General features: G+C 39.2%; 1 long non-coding RNA gene across 2 annotated transcripts in view; it reads right to left on the reverse strand.

Moving 5' to 3' along the window:
• Positions 1-18610, reverse strand: part of Gm26691 — a 318666-nt gene that overhangs the window by 270081 nt on the left and 29975 nt on the right. For both annotated transcript variants that reach the window (XR_376101.3, XR_376102.3), the window contains exon 2: positions 1307-1415. This is a non-coding gene — a long non-coding RNA (predicted gene, 26691). The remainder of the gene's footprint in view (positions 1-1306; positions 1416-18610) is intronic.

The following is an 18610-nucleotide window of genomic DNA, read 5'->3' on the forward strand; positions in this document are numbered from 1 at the left end:
TGAATATGTATGTACGTATGTATGTATGTAAGTATGTATGTAAGTATGTATGTAAGTATGTATGTAAGTATGTATGTAAGTATGTATGTATGTATGTATGTAAGTATGTATGTAAGTATGTATGTATGTATGTATGTAAGTATGTATGTAAGTATGTATGTATGTATGTATGCATATATGTATGTATGTATTTTACTACCCAAAAGATATTACTGGAAGTGCATTCACCAGGCTCATGGCCTGCTGCTTCTCATAACAATAAAAATACTAAAGAATGGGTGGTGCAGACACCAGCTTCCCATAACATTGCCATCAGCATCACCACAAGGAATCTCCTTAAGTCACTCCTAAAGCTGGAGAGGCTGTGTGTTTGTGTGTGTTTCAGACATGAAATTTTCTATAATTATCAAAATCTCAATGACTGGACCAGAATTTATTGAGCACTTATGTTCCAGGGTCTGTGCTCAGCATGGTGATGGCGGAAGTCGTACCTGTCTGGCTTTGTCTAATGCACAAAGTAAATCAAGAGATTCGGTGCAGTAACCTCTCTGCTCCTCAGGATTCATATAACCCTTTCCCCAGCTTCGCTCTTCATGCCGAATCTAGGATATGGCCAGGATTCTCAATATAGAAAAAAATATGAATGGGGGAATAAATCATCATTCCGAGCGACAGTTGGATTCTTTTGAGAAATACAGAAAGATCCTTTAAAGTAAAGCTGTAAACTTATTTTGTTCTATTACTTGTGCAAGACTATATGGCACTATTTTCAAAAGAGGTAAAATATTTTTATTTTAACTTACCTAAATGTGCTCTACTCTCAAGATTAGTACAGGAAGACAAACTGGACTCCATGGAGTCAGGGAGAAGGAAACTCAACATGAAATGGTTAGGGAGTGGAGAGTGGGAAGGAAGGGTGGTTATAGAAGGAGTTGAGGGTATATTAAGAATATATTACATGGGGTTCTCAAAAAGTTAGTAAGAATAATGTAAAAAAGAAAATACGTTAGCAAAATATAACCTGTAAGTTATTCCCTACTTCTTCTGGATATTTAATAAATTCCTGCAGTTAGTCATCACTGTGCACAAGCATACTGTAGAATATAGAAAACACCTTTTGTATTCTCAGGCTTAGTAACTGGAGTACCCAAGGTCAACAGGTGAGATTTTGAGCTGCTCTACCCAGGGCATGCCTTGTGTGTCACAGGAGTACAGAGTGGGAGAGACAAAGGGACAGGGATAGGGAAGTTACTATGAATTGAATGTCAAGGCTCTTAGCCTTGACAGAGAAATTGAAATTTAGTACCTTCTGAGGAATACTTCTTCGGTGAGGCAAAAACAACCTTCCGGTGGTTGAGAGGAATCCAGATGTCTGTAAGGCTAGTGATGGTTTTAGATAAAGGCATCAGAGTTTCCTGGAAAAGAATGGCAGGTTTTCAGGGTATGCCTAGGATCTGACATCTCTTAAAGCCAAGTGGGTAATTTGTTATTGTGGTGGGTTTGGAGTGAGGATATTTACACTGTTTTTGAGCAGGGAGTAACAGAAATAATGCCTGAAGAGGCAGATTTTATCAGTGAACTAGAACATGAATCAGAGAAGGGAGTCTTGCCAGGAAGCCATTATAGAAATCCCCCATGACAATGAGGGTGTCAGGATATGGGTTAAAAGATTTAAACTTGTGCACAAGGCATTTCAAAGAATAACAAAGTTTCTAGCTCATTGAATACAGGCAATCCATGCAGTTCCGTTTGCTTGTTTGGGATGTGCTCATCGTGTAACTAATACCAACTCTGTCAAATCATCATGTGAGATTTATTTTATGTGTGTGTACACATGTGTGATATATGTCCTGTATCTTCTACTAGATTAAAGTGTTCCTGTATACCTCCTTTGAACAGTATGCTCTGAGACTCTAGGGTCCTACTTTATTGGAATGAGACATAGAAGTAGGGGAGGGTGAATATTAACATGAACTTTCCCAGCCAAGTCGACAGAAGAGGCCCATCAGCCTCTTGGACACATTCACAATGTGAGGATGATTGACCTCTGGGCAAGCACTAATCTTACATGTTAAACCGTGAATGAAGCCAGTGCGACAACTAAAGAAGCATAAGTTCTCTTGCTAGAACTCCACTAATGCTTCCTTTGTAAGAATAGGAGAAGAACTTGAAAGAAATTATTATAGGTCATATCAAACTGTCCATAAGGTTAAATAATATCATTTTGTTTAATGAACTTTCACATCTTTACATGTAAAGGGATATTACTGTAAATGCCTATTTCCTGTCTACCTTGGGTGGTTTGTGTAAACAGCTCTCTCCCCTTCCTATTTGAATGTCATTAGAGACATCAGACATTGGGATATAGTTTGCTCTCTGTGTTATTAGTAGCTTACAATGGCTGTGCTTTTGGACTGTATATGTGATTAATAATTTAAATGTTCAATATGCTGAGAAATGTTGAATTCATTTTGGAATCCAATAAGGAAGTAAAGACACAACATCTCTTACTTATTTCTGCAATCATTCATGTTGGCAAGTGAACAATTACCTTGGGAGAAAGTGAAACCATAACTACTAAAATAAACCCTTAGGTGGAAAGAGCAATGAAGTGGCATTGGGAGACTTGAAAACTTTGTATGCAGATCTTTTAAAAATTTTTGTCATACATAGTTCAATTTCTAAATAGAACTTGCTATTAATTGTATTGTGTGATATAAAGCACATAAAGGCAGTGAGCCCGGATGATCTTTGCTGCAGAGAGAGAATTCCGAATATAGAAGCATGGATGTAGCCAGCTTTGAGTCTAAAAATGGAAAATGTGGATGACTTCTTTCCATGAAGTCTGTTTACTTACCATGTAAGAGGCAAAGTTATTACCTCTGCAGAATTAAATAGGAGGTTCTTCAAGTTTGTTGAGAGACAAGTTATTAAAATGGTCATTTATGAGATGTAGAGGGGGGATTGACCACTAAAATATAGAACTTCCAGGTGGCACAAAAAATAGCTTTCATAAATCCAAGTCACTGTAGCTGTATATTTTCTTCAGAATGGTTGCACAGGGTTGCTGTGTAGGTAAAAAGCTAGACTCACCTGGAATTAGGATTCCATAAGAAAAGAATGACTGGGGCTAGGAGGGGAAGCAACTGGTATGTGTGTCAGGGAGTAGGTAGTCATGGAGACAATGCTCCCAGGTCAGGAGAGTGAGATGCAATGCTGGGTAGAACACTTCATTACAAGACTGGAAGTAGTTTTAAGGAAAGACATATGCTTGTGACCAAACTGGGAGAGTGTCATTAAAAAGTTAGATTAGGATGATGGAACCATAACTGGCAATGGCAAACGCTGTTGTGTGCTTAGGACAGTGGATGGTGTGGACAGATGAAAGAACTTGATGTTCACGCATTGTTTCCTGTGCTTTGTGAAGTTACCAAGATTGACAGAAGGACCAGAAATGAAGAAAAGACAGTTGATCTAATGTATGGACTCTTCAATAATCGGTGAATGTCAGTATAGCCTAGTCATGAAGACAGTGAACTTTGGTTACAACTAGGCTCAAACACTATGAGCAGTTGTCATTCCAGAACCACAAATACAGCGAGAAAATAGACCCAGGGGCATAGGTATCTTATAATTAATTCAGAGAGGCACCTAGTGTCAAGTAATTATATATAAATTTAGATACTAGTAGCCTGTAATATCACCTGATAGATCACCTCCCCTTCTCTCAAGTATGAAAGGTGCAAGATAAAAGAGCTTCCTGCCATTTGAGAAGGTTTCAAGGAAAGATGGGACCTAAGAGAGATGATCAAATTCAGCATGAGTTAGACAGGACACTGTGGGAATAAAACTGATATGAGAATTAGTTACTAACAGACGAAGGGTCCCAGAAACTGCAGGAGTCCAGAGAAGAAAGGCAGCCCAAACCAGAGTCAATTACTGTATGCTGTGCAAATTTAAATGTTGGCATCATGATGGTCAAATAGGAATTCAAAGATGGTGCCACCAAGTCAGGTAGGTAATAGTAATAGGACAAAGACATGGCTCCTGATTGCTTCTCTGGTTGGTCTTGCTTCATCTTTCAAAAACCCTGTATCACATACTAGATCTTTACTGTAGCTGTACGGGAGCCCAAGGAACCAAAGTCCAGACAGATGGCAGAAACCAACCAAGGAATTTCTAAGAAGTAACTGGTGACAAAACTAAGTCCCAACAGCTAATCCACAGCTGCAAGCTGACATTAAAATATAAATTTTAAAAGTACCTTTATTTCTAGCTAAAGAAACATGTCTTAATAGTTTATAATATTAGTTGTATAATTATTCTATATTAATTTTCTTGTCCCACTCAAATGAGCAGGATGTACACTTTCTAACTAATGTAGCAGTGACTGTATCTTTAGGTTCATCTGTGAATCCAGTTCTATTTATATCTAAATATATCGCCTGCCTTTGGGGGTTATATTAAGAGTTAAGTTGCCAGAGTAGATTTATTGGCAATGATCATATCTGACTTCAAAGTTTTGCTCTCTGAGCTGGCCACCCCCTGTGCCTGCTTATCAAGAGGAATCAAGGTTGTTTGTAAAAGAGCAATTCAAAGAGTAGCAAAGTTCAAGTTCACAGCTGCCATGGACTTCTACTAAAAGCATCTTCACTCTTCTTCCTGGATTGATGGCAGAGGCTGGGGGTGGGGTGGGCTGTTGGTGCTTGGCCTATGGAATTCATCAGCATTAAAATATTGGCATAGGAATATAATACACCTAGACTACTAGCATTCACGGGGACCTTTTTATGTGTCACAGTTTAATTCAATGAACAAAGAGATGGTTTTAAACTGGGTCTTTGTCAGTGGTTACTTCATGTGGGAACATACATTTCCCAGCCCCATCTGTATCCTAACTCCCTGTTGACAGAGGCAAGAGTTGCCTCATTTGTAAACAGTTGAGTCTCGGTTGATCAAAGCCAATGGTTTCTTGTCATACTCTGAGCTGTGCTTAGAAAAGGCAGAGTGACATCGAGTAATTAAACATAAAAAAGGCCATCTTGTGGTCAGGTAACTGTGGTTAATGGGTGGGAAAATCAGGTTGCCAAGCAGGTGCTGCCCATTTTTTATAGGACCTCCTAGAGTTAATGAGGCTGTTATTAGGGCCAGCAGCAGGCACCAGACTACTTACTGACACGTCTCACATAGCCCTTGCATGACTCAGTCACCAGTGACAATGTTGTACAAGTTATTGTTTTCTCAGCAACTGAGAAATTGAATGTGTCTTTAGAGTTAACCACTAAGGGAGTCACAGCAGTTCTACATGTTTATACATATAACACCATACTTGGTTGCAACTGGCAACTTTGGGGATTTAGAATGCCCTGACTAAACTGTAGCAATGGAGAAGCTTGCACCTTTCCTGCTTTCTCATCACTCTCCCCTCACTGCACACTCAATTTAGCAAATGATGCCATTCAAAGCAAAGAACAGGCTGGCAATAGATGGGGAGGGGAGGTTTATTTAGGGGATGTTAGGTGTGAGCTGGTGAGGAAATGGTTTCCAGTATCTCATCCTCAACTATACAGGAAAGGATTGTCCTTTTATGAAGGTTTCATCCAAATAAATATCAGGCAGAAATCAGAAAAATGGGACACACACTCAAATGAATATTGTTTCAGGAATATCTGGTTTTGACTTGGAAACCCCTCACTCTCCCTCAGGCGTTCAGAACCTACAGTATCTGCTGTTACCCATCATCCTACCATGTACTCCACATCTCTTGCTGGTCTCTTCCTGCTCAGCTCATGAGCTCACCTTCACTTTTCTAAGAAGTTTCATCTTGGGACTCTACTTCAGCTTGCTCTTGCTGATGACAAGGGGTGAGGCTTCATGGCCTCATCTCTCACGCACAATGAAGTATGAGCGGTCCAATCTTGTGCAGGTCTTGGGCAGGTAACTACAGCTACGGTGAATGTAAGAGTCAAAAGTTGTATCATGCAAATAATATATTGTTTCGCAGTATTCTTCCCCCAAAACAGGCTCTTATGTTCATTCTTCCTCCTCTCCCACAGCGGTTCCTGAGCCTTGGAGGGTGTGATATAAATGCCCCATTTAGGGTCAAACTTCTGAAGTCATTTATTCTCTGTGCTTTCATCAAGTTTGAACCTCTGCATTAACCACTGCTTTCTGAGAAGAAGAAGAAGAAGAAGAAGAAGAAGAAGAAGAAGAAGAAGAAGAAGAAGAAGAAGAAGAAGAAGAAGAAGAAGAAGAAGAAGAAGAAGGAGGAGGAGGAGGAGGAGGAGGAGGAGGAGGAGGAGGAGGAGGAGGAGGAGGAGGAGGAGGAGCAGGAGGAGCAGGAGGAGCAGGAGGAGCAGGAGGAGCAGGAGGAGCAGGAGGAGCAGGAGGAGCAGGAGGAGCAGGAGGAGGAGGAAGAGCTTATTGATGAAGGTTGAAAGGTTGATAACAGGACCAAGCTATGTCCTGCTTGGACATACATATACATCAAAAACATTTAAAAGAAAATTTGGCAATGTGTTTATCTAGTAAGACAATAGAAGTACATTCCCTCCTGGGGTCTCTGACTTCCCCATCCAAGGGTTTTTGACCACGTTTACAGTATCAGGAATGAATTCCCTTTTATGGCATTAGCCTCATTTCCAATCAAAATACAGTTTGTTATCCCAATAATAGTAATACCACCATTGTACTAGTGAGCATATTTTATCAGGTATTATTATTGTAGCTCATGGGGTCAACAGGTAGGGAGGAGCGTGGATAATTTTCCTCTCCATCCACATATGTAGCTCTTTCATAGCCACAAAAGCTAGTCAGTAGGAAAAATTCTTACAGTCTAGACTCAGGTTGCTTTCTCGGTGTACTACAATCCAAGCGTGTAGTGTCTTCAGCAATAAAGTCTTACAGTCTATTTGTAGTTGAGTAGTCAAAAGCATTGGTAATAACCTGTAAGGTTTGGGGGACTCTTGGGTCACCCTAACCTGCCTCTCAAAAGACAATATCTCAACCCTGCCCCTGGAATTTCATTTAATAACTTTTGGCTTCTGGAAAAAACAATTTCATGCATACTACCTCAGTAAGAAATTGTTAGTTTGTTTGTTTTTACTATAACGTTAATGGAATTACAACATAAGTGTTTATAGATGTTTTCACATATCCTTGGCTTTTTCTGAGCTTTCCCCTTGTCCTTTCACCCACATCCTCTCTGAGGCTTTTGTACCACAATCATACCACCCTCCTCTCCCTCTATATCATTTATGCTGTGCTATCCCCACTTCTTAAGGCCTTGCTTTGCACAACCCCTCACTTTTCATGGATCCTCTCTGGCTTTCTGGCCTTTAGAAGAATTCCAACCAAACAGTAATCTGAGAGTTCAAAGCCAGGATGTGTATACACAAAGGAACATGCAGTTATTTGTTAATCAGTGCCTGGGTTGTCTCATGCAGTTTGATTTTTTTCCCAGTCCCATTCATTTCCCTTCACATATTATAACTTCAATTTTTATTTTTACAACTGAATAAAATTCCATTCTGTATACAGACCATAATTTCATTATCTGCTTATTGGTTGATGGACATCGATAGCCTAGAATTCTCTGTGTTGTAAAATGATAGTTTCCTTCTCTGGCTCACTAATCTCATTTTCTTTATCTTAGAATTTCTGGAAAACATGTGTTTGTTTTTCAGCTCAGCATTTCTACTTTTATTTGGCTACCTGGTACAATTACTACTTAGTGGGGATAATATTTTTAATTCATGTTATTCTTTCATGTGAATCAAGTGGACTTCTCCACATTAACTGTCTTTAACCTGAAAGGCTGTATCCCAGCTCTTAAAGCATGTCACTCTGGATCTCTGTTGATAGAACCGCTGTGCTTAGATCAGAAGTCATAAAACAAGGGAATAAAATCACTTAGCATCTACATACTTCCTGTTTGGCCATATTCCACAAGGGATATGGGCCTTTGGGTCTCAAACTTCCAAGCGTATTTTCAGGTTACTGTGTATTTTTCTACAATATCTGTCCCAGCTTACCCTGAATAGCTTGGTGAGAGGCTCTTAGAACAAATATGGACATAATGACTGCCCATGGGCAGGGCTCTGGTAAGGAAGAGAAGCTCATTTGTTAATTACTAATTCCAGAATTTATTCAACAAAAATTGACCCAAAATACATATGTCTTAGGTTTGGACAACCATTATTCTTTCTTCTAGGGTAGATGGAAAATTATAATAAAATTAAAATATTTTCTTAATAATAAGACTTCTGCAACCCTATAGGTGGAACAACATTATGAACTAACCAGTACCCCGGAGCTCTTGACTCTATCTACATATGTATCAAAAGATGGCCTAATCGTCCATCACTGGAAAGAGAGGCCCATTGGACACGCAAATTTTATATGCCCCAGTACAGGGGAACGCCAGGGCCAAAAAGTGGGAGTGGGTGGATAGGGGAGTGGGGGGTGGGTATGGGGAGCTTTTGGGATAGCATTGGAAATGTAAATGAGGAAAATACCTAATAAAACTATATATATATATAAAGAATTAAAGAAGTCCTGGTGTAAAAACTGTAATTGCTGTGAAGATAATTGTTGTTGGGCCAGAAAGTGGAGATTTTCTGAATATTCTGAATGTGATTTTTTTCTTTACCCCTTCCCATAAGTGAATTCTGACAGATACTTCCTGCTTTTCCGGGGGTAGTCTCATAAAACTTATAATAAACTAGCAAGTGATTTTGAAGAAACTTTATGCCAAAGTTCCAGAAGTTCTGCACAGTTATACCACTGATTCTCTCTAAAACTATAAATCAGCAAAGCCTGGAACTTGAAAGCAAAACATGAGCATGTTATGATCTCAATATTTTGTGCTCAGGGTAGGTGGATATCTGTGGATTAGATTTTATGGATCAGCCAGTGCTTTCTATCTAAGGAGACAGGAAAAGAGCTTTGTACCCACATTTAAAAGGACTATCTACTCTCCCCTTTCATTGTGATATATTTTCAAGCTGTGTGTATTGTGTAACACTCCTTTATTTCTGGGGAGACATGAACAAACACCAACTCACCTGAGATTCCTATCTGGTGATAGTTCAAAAAAAAAAAAAAAAAAAAAAAAAAGAACACTATCAAAGTACAACTGCTGAACCAATGAATTTCACCAAACTTACAAACATGAGACAGAGTGGCTACCTTCAGAAGCAGAAATTAATCAAAGTAAACTTCAGAACCAAAAGCCCATCCAAGTATGGGTGATGACTCACTAAGGCTAGAACCCAGGAGGGCATTGCACAACTTATCAACAGCTCAGCATGTTGGGTGTCTCTCAGGTAGCTCAGGTGCTCTAAGCGTCTTCCAGGTAGCCCGGATAGCTTGACCCTTTTGGGGCAGCTTGGCTAGTCGGAAGTAGTCTCTAAGCAGTCTTGACTGCTTATATAAGCTTAGGATGAGAAACTCAGGAAGAGAAAAGGTCCAGTGAATTTGGTCAGTTTTAGGGACTTCCAGAGGCTGGGTTGTTTATTTCCTGAGTTTTAATGAACTTCCCTGAAGTTCATGAAACGGTTTAGCCCTGGTTAGATCATCCTGTCCCCTTAATGATATTTCCTCCAAAAGAGAATGTTTTATTTAACAGAAAATTACTACACAAGCTTAAAATATGTATATTCCTAATCACGAATTATGGAGAAAAATAGAAGGTATAGAAGTAAGTTTGGACACTTGCATTTTTCAGAGATCTCTAATTTTAAAGGATTAATGTTAAGACTTAATAGCACCTATATGCACTTTACATTGTCTAACTAGACACAATTAGTTTTGATTTTTTCATAAGTTCTCAGACATCTTCTAAGTATAGAGCAATGGAGTATCCATTAAAGTTTGAATGAAGTAAGTAAAGATAAGATCATGAATGTAAAAGAAATAAGAAAACTAAAAGGACTAGATAGAAATACAGCAGTTGGGTCTACAGACAAGGGTAATAAACGTGAGTATCTTCAGAGAGGCTGAAGGGATTGGAAGCGTTAGACAACTCCATTTCCTTGCTTTTCATAAAACATAATAAACATGTTCCTTTCTCTGTCCATAAACTCATAAAAATACCATTGTTTCTCTGAGACACTAGGAGGTGCATGAGCAGTCAGGAAGGAAAGTCCAAAGGCAGACCTGTGCACGGATGATATGAGTAACAGATTTTGGTGAATTTTTTTTCTTTTTTTTTATTACGTATTTTCTTCAATTACATTTCCAATGCTATCCCAAAAGCCCCCCCCCCCACTCCCCTACCCACCCATTCCCATTTTTTGGCCCTGGCATTCCCCTGTACTGGGGCATATAACGTTTGCCTGACCAATGGGCCTCTCTTTCCAGTGATGGCCGACTAGGTCATCTTTTGATACATATGCAGCTAGAGTCAAGAGCTCCGGGGTACTGGTTAGTTCATAATGTTGTTCCTCCGATAGGGTTGCAGATCTCTTTAGATCCTTGGATACTTTCTCTAGCTCCTCCATTGGGGGCCCTGTGATCCATCTAATAGTTGACTGTGAGCATCCACTTCTGTGTTTGCTAGGCCCCGGCCTAGTCTCACAAGGGACAGCTATATCACCGTCCTTGCAACAAAGGCTTGCTAGTGTATGCAATAGTGTCATCGCTTGGAGGCTAATTATGGGATGAATTTTTTAATGACTTGAATAGGTATTTTTTGTACAGGATGGTTGAGTCAAGTCATAACTCACCTATTTTGTCTTTCCTAATTTGAGGTTCCTTATATGTCACACGTCGATTTTAGCTCTATATTTTTTTCTAGCAAGATAGGGCATTTAATTGCTTTGTCATTAACCAGTAATAGGACCTCCTATGTGTATATGAATTCAAATTATAAAAGTATAAAAGTTTAATCGTTCTAACATTCATTAGATTTTAGAGTTTACACTGAAAAAAAATAATAAGCACCAAGATCGTGTACTGGGTTTTGTTTTTGACATAATTACATGAAAAACATCATAGTCATAACATTTTTATAAGAGGAAATGGTTTTCATGTGTTGTTTAGCTACTACGGTATCTTCACACCAACAGACTCCCAGTGCTTATATGAAGAGACACATATCACCAGAGCAGATAAGGCAACATGCACTGGACAACAGCCTCAACAAACGCATACTGTGAAGAGGACACTGGAGAAAGCACAGCTCAGATTTCAGGAGCACATGATTTTTTTGCATAATACAGTAGAACTGTATTAAAAATTATTGAGGAAATCTGAAGTTTGAGTGCTTATTGTCTCAGAAAGTTAAATCAAGAATCAAAATCAAGAAATAATTGTCCTGGAGAATGCACATTGACTCAGCATGAACATTAGGCAAAGTCAGGTTTGGCATTTAGTGCAATGACACAGGCACTAAAACCAGAAAGATATTGAATATTAGTTATTGATTTTGAAAATCAAGCCAGGCTTGACATATGTGTACATTCATATTTGTCTGTGTATACATGTGCTTTCTGACAATTGTACATAGTTCTTATTTTCTGTTATGAAGTTACCATTTCTTATGCAATTTTAAGTTTTAAGAAATAAATTGCTGAAGAAAAGCTTCCAGAAAGCAGGCATTTGTGATGATAATTATTTTAATTGGCTGGAATCACAAGAATGCAAGGAGGTTCCCTAGCTCAGGTTTGAAAAGCAGGCAATAATTACTCTAGATGAACAGTATTTAAATAGAGTGATGGTTATTATTTTGAGGTGGGAGTCACATGATTCTGAAATTATATGATAAAATAGGCTTGAGTCTACTGCTTAGCCCCGAAGTCATGCAAACTTCCACTGTGCAAATGACTTGTTCATTCCAGATGAAAGCATATTAAATACAGTTGCATTAGAAGATAATGTCAGACTTAAGCTGCCCCCTGGTCTTGTGCCTTGAAATTCCATCTCAACCAAGTCATTTTTCTGTGGGGCAGAAGTAAAAGTTGTATATGATATCGATTAGCAGCACCAGGACTGAGCTAATTGCTGCATTTCCTAAGTGCACAATAAACACCTCAGTTGACTGTGATGGTGGTTACCAGGCAACACCAAAAGTTAGTCTTGAAAGCATGCCACTTCCTGCCCACAATGGAATTTACTTTGTCTGGCAAGTCATACACCGGTTATCTATTCTCTCTTTATTGATAATAGGTCAATAAGAGCATCTTAGTTTTCAATCTACAAACAGACAGGGTAATTTAGATGTAAAATATCATAATAGTTAAAAAATATCTAAGTACCAATCATTCAAAATGCAAGTAAAGTGGCCCTGTTGAACTGCTTGTATTAATACTTTTATGTGTCCAAAAAGTAACATATGTATGCATGTATTGATCTATCTTTATGCACTTAACATATGTATGCATGTATGTATGCATGTATTGATCTATATGCACGTATGGTTTTCAGATATTCATTGCTATTATGGGAAAGCAAATGACTTTAGTACATTGGCTGTGTCCTTTGTGAAGTAATTTTTCCTTATTACTAGTTACAAAAACAGCATATTAATTACAAAAATGTAGGCTTTTTGAGATATCCTAGTTAACTATGTCATGAATAAGCAAAAGTGGGTTGATTATCTTTTCTTCTCAACAGTGTCTATCTTCACATTATTTTCTTGCTATAGAACACTAACAGTGCTAGTTTTCCTGCACTTATTCTTTATTCCCTTCATCCTCAGGTGTTGGAAGGTTTGGAGGTCAGAGCTCAGGGTCCTATTGCCAGGACTGCACAGGCATGAAGGGGGAAAGACATTAATTCACTATAGACCAGCAAGAAAAGGTGATTAGCAAGTCAATTGGAAATGAAATTTCTTCAAATGCTTCAAGGATATATGGAAGAAAAGGAAAAGTTGATCTGAAACACAAAATTGAAAGGCATGGCAGAGGCTCACGCTCGGTTCTGGTCTTCCAGATAGTACTCCTTTTGCATAGGACAGCATCTAGGAGAAACATTGGCTGTCGGCCTCAGTATGTAAACATGCTGCTGACTGACATAGTGAAAATGTTTATTACAAAAGTTCAGGCAGTGTCAGGAGGGGAGATCAATATTTAACCCTGCTTCACTGTGATCTATATGACTGCCTGGGAATACAGAATGGAAAATGAACAGACCTGAAAAAGGAAAATGTAAGGGAATTTTTCATCAGTTAGCTATCATATCATGGATGCTGATATTTATGACAATAAAAAAAACCTCAGAAATTAATTGCATTTTAAATTTTACTGCATGTCCCTTACATTTAATTTTTGTATTTTATTAGTCATTTGAGAAATATGTTAAATTTTCATTGGTTGCAAATTCTAGAACTTGAGACATCTACTGTGTTTATTATTCTGATCTGGGAGGATAAAACCCTAGAGAAAAAAAAAGTTTTATCACATTGTCTGAATGACAAAGTCAAATAGAAGTATGGTCTGGAAAGAAGAAGGATTCTCCTGTACAGGTCAGGAGGGGCTTGAGGACAGAAAGAAGCCTGTGGCTTGTGAACACAGCCTTGTGTGGCCATAAGTCATGCTTGCGTTGTAGAGAAAGCAAAAATCACTCTCCATCAGGTAAAAATATGCACGTATTTCTAGATCTAGAGGTGAATTCAAACAGCTTTCTGCGGCTCCGTCTTCATTTGCCAAGTTGGGTGATTCTACTTGAGTTATTGAAACCTTTTTACTATAGACATTAAAGGCAAACTTTAGACTCTATTTAAGAAAGTGTCCCTGGGAAAAGACACTGAAAATAATTCTTTCCTATTGTATTATCCTCTAGAAAAAGAAGCAAGGAATAAACCAAATGCTGTGTGTTCCCTGGGAACAGGAAGTCTGTTAAAAGACCCCCAGGAGCAAGAGAGCAAAGCATGGGTGCCTGTGTGACAGTGACAGGATCACATCACAAAGGCCCCTGCAGCTGTGTGGGGCCTGTGGAGCTGACTCCTGTCAGAGGCATGATTAGTGCAACCCCCTAGTGGAACTGTCCATTGAGGGTGGTGACCAATTTAAAAACAAGGAGTGAGCCAGTTAATTACATTGTCAGCAATAAATCTAGCAGTGGGCTGTTGGGGCAGCCAGGCCTGTGATATATTCAGGCAGCCATCTGTCCATCTTCCCCATCCACTAGACACTTGTTCCTACAGAATTGGTTCGGACAAGCAGCCTAGCAGGAAGGTCCCTTGTCTTAAGGCTGTCTTCTGTGAGCTTTACCCATTTCAGGGAACTTGGCAATAGCAAGTGAGAACTCAGAAAAAGCCCTGTCCCTAAAGATATAGGAGCAGAGCAGTCATCCTTGCTCCCTCTTTCTCTTTGCTCCACCATTACTTTTGTTCCTCTTTCTTTAAACACCGAATATGTTTAATTTTTTAAGATTATGTTCATTTGCAGACATATGTGTTACGCACATGTGACATGCTAATGTGAACACACATGTGCATACATTCAGAGGCCACCCCACACCATGCTAAGTGGCTTCCTATAGAGCCCAAGGCCAGACTGCCTTCAGATAGAGTCTCTCACTGAGCCAGAAGCTTGCTGGTTTGACTAGACCATCAGGATGGCGAATGCGCAGGATCTGCTTGTCTATACCCCCAAATGTGGAGTTACAAGCATACACACTTTTGGCTAGCTTGTTAGTAGGTGCTGGGGGATTAGAACTCAGGTCTCCATACACAGCACTCTTACCCTTAAGCAATCTCCCTGACCTTTAAAGTATATTTTTAAAATAATATGATACAAAGGCAAAAACAAAACAAAAGAACCCCCCCCCCAGAAAAACAACAAAACAAAACAATACAAGAAGAGGAGCTATAAAAGACTTGTCTGCTTCAATAAAGACCAATGGTGCCTGTTGTTTTATGTTGTCCACTAACACCTGATCTATTATTCCTTTAGCCAGATGGATGGTTTGGTACACAGATACTTTGATTTGGAACTCATGAATTTATAGAAGGAGGCCTCTCTGTCCTTAGCATGGGACAGGCGCATAGCATTAGTTGGGTCTTTTTCTCCCTACATGCCCCCAGGCAGCATATAGGGTTTAGGATTAAAACAGCCTCTTCAATTTCTTTTCTCCTTTGTTTTGTCTCTTCTTTTAATCTACAGCTTGCTTTTTTTCATTGTTTTAAACCCAAATTTGGATTTTTTCATTCTGATTTCAATGCACGCATAAGAAGCATAAGCAAGCTCTTCAAATGGCAAATTAACTTTCCTTACTCTTAAAAGCACATGGCCGATCAGCCCCCACCCCCATCCCTGTGTCTCTCTGGAGCTCTCCAGATGAACTGGAGCGATTTTCTTAAGTGAACAAAGAAGGAAAAGAATGGGAATTCAGGTGCATTGACCTTCTTAGATTTGGTCCACTATTTTTTCTCAACTAGGTTTTATAATGGTTTGGCTTTTGCAATAAACTATGGCTCTTACGAGAGGAAAAGAACTCATTGATATGATTTCAAATACAATGTTGATTTGGGGTTGAAAAGGAGTATTGATGGAGTCATAGAGAGCTTAGACTCTTTTTTTGTTGCTTCCTCACTCCCTCCCTTTCTTCATTTTTTATTTTAATTTCACATCTTTCAATACTTAGTATATGCCAGACTGTCTTAGTACTACTGAGAAGTGATGGGCAGTCTATGTCCTTGAGAAACTGATAGATAAGAGGCAATTTTGATCCCTTGTTTGCATGGCCTTTATTGTGGCTTTAGGAAATCTTTTTAAGGGAGATGCATGCCTAGGTACTAGGCATCCAGGGCCTTCTCCCCAGGCAGCATGTCTCAGTAAAAGTATAAAGGTTGAATAGACATCAGCTGGGTAAAAATAAGAGGTCTGTTTGGAGGGACGAGGAACAGGGTAACAAAATGAAAAGGGAATGTGACTTCCAGATTAAAGTTTCTGTGATAACCACCTCCAGTATGGAAATCCCTATGGACACGTCATGACAGGACATGGATGTGCATGTGTTTCTCTTCAGGTAGATGATATGAAGAATTAGACTTGTTTAGATAAATATGGGATGGTCTGAGAAAAATGAAATTTTTGGAGAAAATAAAATATGGACAATTTAGCAAAAGCTACTGCCTAGTGGGTTGTGTTTGTGCTTTATTCATTGGAAAGGTCACATTTGTCTTTTTGATTGGAATGGGAAGTATGTTTTACTGAGCCAGACCCTCATGTCAAGTTTCTGAAAACGAGAAAAATATGCATATAGTATTCAGATGTGATAATGAGATCTCTTATCTGGGCTTGGAGACTTCAAATTAGTAAGTATTAAGAGAAATTCACCTGGCAGGAAATTTGAGGTCACCATACAGATTGTTTACCAGTTAATGGAGAAAATGTGACATATTTGTTATCAGTAGGGAGACACTGATGATTTTAAAGGGGTAGAATGGCTGCAGTGTCTTAGAATGTCACCGAGATCAAGTGGATGGATCACAGGGCCCCCAATGGAGGAGCTAGAGAAAGTAACCAAGAAGCTAAAGGTATCTGCAACCCTATAGGTGGAACAACAATATGGCTACCATATGAACTACCCAGTACCTCCCCCCCCCCCCACCCAGAGCTCATGTCTCTAGCTGCCTATGTAGCAGAAGATGGCCTAGTCGGCCATCAGTGGAAAGAGAGGCCCATTGGTCGTGCAAACTGTATCTGCCTCAGTACAGGGGAACGCCAGGGCCAAGAAGTGGGAGTGGGTGGGTGGGGGAGTGAGTGGGGGAGCGGGTGGGGGACTTTTGGGATAGCATTGGAAATGTAAATGAAATAAATACCTAATTAATAAAAAAAAGAATGTGTGACACACGGTTTATCTTCTTAACAATTTTAAGTGCGCTAAGCATAACACCATTCAGCATATTACTAGAACTTACTCATCATATGACTGAAATTTGGATAGAGTTAACAAATGGAAAAAGTTAAAGTTAGGGTAAGAGATCAGCTACTAAATAAACCTAATAGTCTTGACACAAAGTCATAATATTTATATAACTAAAGAGATTGAACATGGGGGATAATTATGAAATGTGTTTTAGGCATGTGCTCTAAATGAACATGTACAGAAGCAACTGGGTGTATAGGACTGAAGGTCAGGCAGAGGTCTCTAAGTTTAAATTTCAGAGTTCAGCCTTGACACTCTCTGTGTGACCTTATACATGTTGCTTAATCACTTTGCACACTGTGTTATTATTTGCTGCTAACAAAAAAGATCAAGGGCAACGCCTCAGACATCCAGGATCGTATGCTCACTCTCCAGCACTGCCCACCAAATGAGGGCAAAAACGTACCAGCTTCCATACACTTTTCCCTCCAAAAAAGTTGGTAAATATGTAGGTTAAAGAAATATTTACTGAATTATTCTACACTAATGGCACCGGAGTATTTTCTGTGAGATATTAAATGTTAATTAGACAAAGGTCTCCCCTTAGGAACTTAGTATCTCTTAGGGGAAATACACTTAATTAGTCAAAATATTCAATCCACAGGGGCACCTCAAAGCACAATTGAATTCTGTAATGGGAATTATTTCTAGTTGTGGTAAAAACTAATAAAGAGGAAAGCAAATGAGCTAGACCCTGTCAAATTGCCGGTATTGTGTATATTAAGATGATTGGAAAGGGCTGGAAAAAATGGTTTATTGGGTAGTGCTTGACGTGGAACCTGAATTAAAATTCCCATAATCTATGGAAATCTAGGTGTGAGCATATATGGTCCTATGGGGAGACAAGCAGTAAAGACAGCAGAGCCCACAGTATACCATAGTTCAGCCATCCTGGTATACACAGTGGCAAACAACAAAAAAATTCTGTCTCAAACAAGGACCAATAGTCACAGTTGTCCTTCACTCTTCACATGTGCACCTGGCATGTGCATAGTTGCACTCACACATGAGCACATGCACATAGATACATCACACACAGAGAGAAGAGAGGAAAGAATGTATTTAGTTATTAAGTTGAGTTTAATTGTCATTCATAAAGAATGGGTGGGAAATACAAATAGAGGTAAAACCATAAGGGCCTTGCATGGTTTAAATATAAAGAATATAAAGGAATCTGACAGGTGAAGAAAATATGGGAGATATCAAAGCAGATCAATGTTCGGATATATTTGAGCCATATGCTAACTGAGTTGATTTAAAGGAAGTCTTCTTTTAGGATGTTTTCAAGCCTGGATATAGACAATTTGATTAGAGAAAAGAAGGATGAAAAGAGAAATACTTTAAAAGGCAGAATCAAAAGCACAAAGTGGTGGAGTCAGACTCTAGAAGCACAGAGGTATTCCAGAAATGTCCCGAAACATTGCTTTCAGGACCCTTAGTTACAGGACACAGAAAACTCAAGCCAGTTCTGACGAGACCATCCCTCCCTGTTGTTTTGCCATAATACTGGAAGGTGGCGCTGTGCAGGTCACTGGAAAGAAAAGTCACACAGCTATGAACCCTACAAGCTACAGTGACAAGCTAAGCATATGTCTGTGGTGTAATAGTAGCATGAATGTTACCAGGATAGCCAACTGATTGAATTTGAATCCAGTCCATAGGAGGATGCTCATGTCTGACATTTTAATGGGTTCAAGAATCCATGGCGTGGGAGCTCATAGGCCCCAGGGGTGAA

Source organism: Mus musculus, chromosome 3 (genome assembly GCF_000001635.26).
Source record: "Mus musculus strain C57BL/6J chromosome 3, GRCm38.p6 C57BL/6J".
Taxonomy (NCBI): Eukaryota; Metazoa; Chordata; class Mammalia; order Rodentia; family Muridae; genus Mus; species Mus musculus.